Consider the following 5,833-nt stretch of genomic DNA (forward strand, 5'->3'; position numbering starts at 1 on the left):
TATCCCTCCGGGCTACTGAGCCTGGTTGGGTCCTGCCGCCCCCCCCCCCCCCATGGACAAAAGACAGGCTGAGCGTGCTCACTGCAGCAAGCTCTGTGTGGCCATGCTGGGCTCTGATCCATAGGGACACTGCGTCCCCAGAGGCTTCTGCATGCAGATGCTCCAGAGGAGAGGACACCCTGTATGGGAGGAGGGGCAAGAGGAGGGCCGTCCAGGTGGAGCGGCAGGGTGGGAGTCCTGCCTTCCCACATTCATTCACACAGACTGGCCATGTCCACCAGGAGCCAGGCGTCTGGAGCAGAGCAGACAGCAGGACACTGAGCCCTCGCTGGTGGCCTTAGATGATGAGAAGAGGAGGGGGAGAGGGTGGCTCAGGACCGGCTCTAGAAAGGAGGTGACAGGACAATGTGAGTCCTGAGGAGCAAGAGGAGAGCTGCTCCTCATGGGGTGACCATCAACTCAGAGCCCAGGGAGAGGACACACTGGAGAGTCCCAGGCCCCCAGAGAGGGCCCCAGGCTGGGAGACAGAGGAGTTGGAGGCCTTGGGCAGCAAAGTTAGCCAGGCCAGCACACAGGCATGGAGGCCGGGACCTCAGAAAGGATTTCAGTTCACTTTCTGTGTGATGGAAGCCACAGGGGACGTGAGCCAGTAGCCAGGTGGACAGGAGGAAAGCACAATGAGGGTGGGCACTCAGGTGGCTGCGGGAGGCTGCTGCAGAATGACTCAAGGCTGTGACTTGGACCAGGGCTGATGGCAAACATGGTGGGAACCGTCAGGGTTGGGCTGGACAGGGAGGTAGAGGTGGCCGGGTTTGCCAAGGGCAATAGCCAAGAGCCATTCTCAGCCAATCAGGGTTTAGCTCAGCCAGTTTTCCGCCTCCCCGTCCCTGCCCACCCCCTGTCAAGGTCTTGGATTCACCGAGGTCCCCCGAGGTCAGGTTCCCTCCTTACCTCTTTCTAACCACTACAGTCCTGGGCAATCATTTGCCCCCGAGACTGGGACAGGAGAGTCTCTAGCTTTGACCTGTGTGCTGCAGGTGAAGTATCTTAGAGGACAGTCTGGAACATTCTCCATTCACAGCCCCATACTTCTGGCACCATGGTGACTGCGACGGGGGCCCCGTAGACACCAATGGAATCAAAAAACAAAGTGGGCAAAGGACACTGAAGAGACACACAGATGACCAACAGCCACCATGAGCGCACCTTAACAGCAGAGCCAGAGCAGGCCAACACTCCCCCCGCTGCCCAGCGTGGGCATGAGGGTGGCTGCCCAGTACCTCCCCAAAAGGTCAGCCATAAACCAGTTCCATCAAGCTCAAAACAGCCCACCAGGAATAGAAGCGGCAGCCGCGGCTGGCCCCCGGCCTCGTGAATCAATGCTCCAGGGGCCTGGGGTGGAGCCCTGAGAGCAGGTGTCCCGGGGAGTCTCCTGGGCACTCGAGGGAAGCGTTGGAACCATTGTGTTCAGCTTGTCACCTCTTCAGTGAGTCAGAGGAGACGCTGTCCAGTGGGTCTTCTCCTTTCTCTGTTGGAGACAGATTTCCTAGTTAAGAAGAAGGGACCGAGCGGGACAGGGCATTTCCCGGCTGGCACAAGTCAGTTATTCTTCTAAGAGTCGACTAGAGGGGCTGGGGGTGTGGCTCAAGTGGTAGTGCCCTCGCCTGGCATGCGTGGGGCACTGGGCTTGATCCTCAGCACCATATAAAAATAAAATAAAGAGGGCTGGGGATGTGGCTCAAGCGGTAGCGCGCTCGCCTGGCATGCGTGCGGCCCCCGTTCGATCCTCAGCACCACATACCAACAAAGATGTTGTGTCCGCCGAGAACTAAAAAATAAATATTAAAAATTCTCTCTCTCTCTCTCTCTCTCTCAAAAAAAATAAATAAAATAAAATAACGATATTGTGTACAACTACAACTAAAAAAATATTTTTTAAAAAAAGAGAAGAGTAGAAACATTTTAACGTTTCTAACATTTCAGGAAGGGTTTATGGTTTTGAAGAGAAAAGCATAGTTGGATAGAGGGTACTTATCAGCCCACGCATCTTTTTCCTCCTCTGAGTAACAAGCTTTGTCTATTTCAACACTTTCAAGATCAAATCATTTGGTTATAGAATTATTCATCTCTCAGGCCCCTCAAAGAGACAGGACAACAGACCTGGAGGACGTTATGCTGGTAACACACCAGACTCACGGTCTCACTTGTGTGGGATCTACAAAAAAAGAAAAGCAAAAGTTTGAATGCATAGAGAAAGGCTGTGATTCCCAGGGCAGCGTGGGGTGAGGGGAGGGAGCTGTGGACCGACAGACCCAGAGCCGCCCTTATGGGAAGGAGGAGCTGGCCAGGAGGAGGGTCCAGCACAGCACCACAGCTACTACCGTCCGACTGCCTGGTCCCACCTTGTGTTGGATGCAGGAAGCTATCCAAAGATTTAGGTGCCGTTGCCACACACACAACAGGAAGGCGACCATATGAGATGCTCATCCGATTCAGTAGAGTAACCATTTCACCGTGTATTTCAAAGCATCGATGCAGCAAGCATCGATGCAGCCAGGGACCTGGCTCCTGGGTGTAGCATGGACTTAGAATGCACCTGGCCCTGGGCTTGATCGCCAGCATCAAAAATAAAACAGAAAAAGAAAAAAAAAAGAATGTTAAAAAGCATATTATAAAAATATAATAAACTCACATTTAAAGGTGAAATGCCAAACCCTTTTCCTCTAAGCTGTGCACTATAATCACCTCTTTTCAGCATCTATGAGGGTCCAAGCCTGTGCAATAAAGCCAAAAATTTTTTTTTAAATGTAAAAAAGAGAAGAAAGGAAGGGAAAGAGGGAGGGAGGAGGGTGCTGGGGAAGGAGGGAAGAAGGAAGAGAGAAGTGTAAGATAAAAAGTCATAAGCACTGATAAGAAAGAAAACTAGACTTACTCTCAGTCTCATTTTGTACATAAAATACATTTAAAATGCTAAAAATAAATTATTAGAAAGAACAAATCCAGAAGGACTTTTGGATATACAGTCCATGTAAAAATAATATAAAGTCAATGGAAACATTGATTTATCAGCCACAAAGAGTATGAGTATGAACATTCTAAAGCGATGAGTGGCATCAAAAGTTCCCAAATACTAAGAATGATCTAGCAAACACCACAAGATCTCCATACAGAAAACTCTGTAACAAAGCTTAAAAAAAAAATTAAAGCCTGGCAACTCTAGGCCAAGAAATTTGACAATTCCATAAAATATTTCTTGAAAAGTAATTTAATAAAATAGAACCACAAAGGAGACTTCTATACGCTTGAAGTAAATTAAAATTTAAAACTTCCCAACAAAGAAAATTTTGGGCCCGATGCCTTCACTGGTAAATCTTTTCAGCACTTCAGAAAGCAATGACACCAAGTTCAGGAGAACTGAGAGGGAGGCGCGTCCCTTGGCCTGACTGTCCCCTGGCCTCACCTTCTTCCCGCTCACCGTGGGGCAGCTGGGTCTGCTGAGCAGAGCCCCCTGTGGACGTGCCCACCTGGTCTGCCTGTCTGGTCGCCAGCTGGGTTTGTCTGGCGCTGTCTGGATTGCTCCCCGTGCACACGAGGTCTTTATGTGGACACACGTTTTTATTCTCCCTGGTAGGACGATCCAGGCAGCATCGGTCAGGTGGTGGACGCACCTTCACCTTTGTAAGAAACAGCCCAAATGCGCTCCCGAGTCGTGGGCACCTCGGGTGTCTCGTCCTCTGGTTTCCACTCTTAATCTATATGTCGCTCTCATCCTCTGACGGCTGACGATGCCCGTTCACGCATCTTCTCTGTCAAATGTGTATTTTGATATTTAGCTATTTTTAAACTGGCTTGTTCTCATTGATATAATGCAACACGTTCCTATGGGTAATATTCAGTGTTTTCTGAACACAAGTCCTACGTCAGGTATGTGTGTGCTGACATTTCCCCCAGTCTGCAGCTTGTCTTTATGGTGTCTTTCAATAAAGCCAAAAATTTTAAAAAATGTAAAAAAGAGAAGAAAGGAAGGGAGGGAGGGAGGGAGAAGGGTGATATAGAAGACAAGAGTAGAAGTTTGCAATTTTGATAAAGTCCCAATCATCACACTTTTTGTTTTAAAGTTTATTTTTTATGTCCTAAGAAAGCTTGGCAAACTCTAGCACACCAAAGTCCTTCTTTTAGAATGTTATGGTGTTAGATTTTACCTCTAAGTCCATCATAAATATGAATGAACTTTGTGTGTGATGCAAAGCCAGGGGCAGGCTCAGCCCATGCCCACGGGCCCTTTCCCAGCACCATTTCCTGAAGGGCTACCCTTTCCCTAATAGGTGACCTTTGATTTTTGTTGAAAATCAGTGGGCCACACAGGTGGGTCTTTCTGCACCCCTCACCGACTAAATTTAGGTGAGACAGCAAGGACCTAAGACAGCCACGACAATATTGAAGGAAAAAAAAAAGTCAGAGAACTTAACCCTGTAGTAATAAAGCAGCATAGAATGAGTTCACATATGGGCCAATGGAAAAAGAGGACCAAAAGAACCATAAACACTCTAATACGTGGCCAGTCACGTGACTCACAGAAATATGTGCTGAGATTCACTGGGCATGTGATGGTCTCACTAATGGGAAAATAACTAAACTTTATCCCAACCTCGTACCGTATAAGTTGCTTCAGACAGATCATAGAGCTAACTACGAATGGTGAAAGTAATGAAGTTCCTGGCACAAAGCCCAGGAGACTACCTTCCTCAATGTGCACAGAAAGAAATTTTGTGAACGGGATGCAGAAGACACTAACTAGAGTTCCCACCAGTGGATAAGCAAAAGCAAACCTCACAATGAGCTAAATGAGCAGAAGATCTGGATAGGAGCTTCCCCAAAGAGAATATTCTAACAGCCAGTAAGACGATGACACGGTGGCCCACACGGGTGTCCTCCAGGGAAACACCGGGACAAGCACGGTGAGAGGCCCACAGCGTTCCGCCAGGATGTGGAAGGTGAAATGGCTAGCGGTGGCAAGGGTGATCTAAGGTGCAGAGCTAGAGGGCAAATCGTCATCAACAGAGACGAGTGACATCATGCTTATCTAACTAGATAGTGCACAGCAATGATGGCAAATTAGGCACATCTGCAAGATTGATGTGGGTCAATCTCTTAAAAACCTGGCAAAGGAAATGTCCATAAAAGAGCATATACTATAGGGTTCCATACACATGAGGCTCAAAAACAGGCCAGTGCTGTGCTAGAGAGCACAGTGGTTCCCTCTGCAGGGGAGGAGGAGATAGACGCCAGGTGGCTAGGCGGGTCAAGGGGGCTTCTGAGGTTCTGGAAAGTTCAGGAACAATTTTTAAAATTAAAGCACAAATTGGTGAATACTAAAAGAACCAGAAAATTTTAGAGCCCGTAGGAACAATAGGTTCAGCATAGTTAAAGGTCTTGTTTGCACCCGTGAAGATTGAGACACAGGTGGCCAAGACCGGTGGGACCCAGGAGAGAACCTGGCCCCTGACTGGCGCTTCCCCGTCCTTCCTCCAGGCTCTCACAAATCCCAGCTCCCAAAAGCTTCCCAGGCACAGATGCACATCCCATGCAGGGCCCTGGAGGGCCTTCCAGACCAAACCCACCGTGGAAGCAGGTAGGGTGTCACGCCTGCAGCCAACACCCGCAGAGAGAAGGCTGAAGACCAACGATCGTGCAAACAGGATATTGGGTTGTGTCAGAAGACCAGAAAGGCTTGAGGTTTTTCTTCACAAGAAAAAGAGAGGCCTCCCCCTCTCCTCTCACTTTATCTGCTCGCAGCAGTGAGCAGGCGCCTCTTGCACCACAGGCAGGAAGA

This window comes from Spermophilus citellus (assembly GCF_964194105.1).
Source record: "Spermophilus citellus genome assembly, chromosome: 7".
Classification (NCBI taxonomy): Eukaryota; Metazoa; Chordata; class Mammalia; order Rodentia; family Sciuridae; genus Spermophilus; species Spermophilus citellus.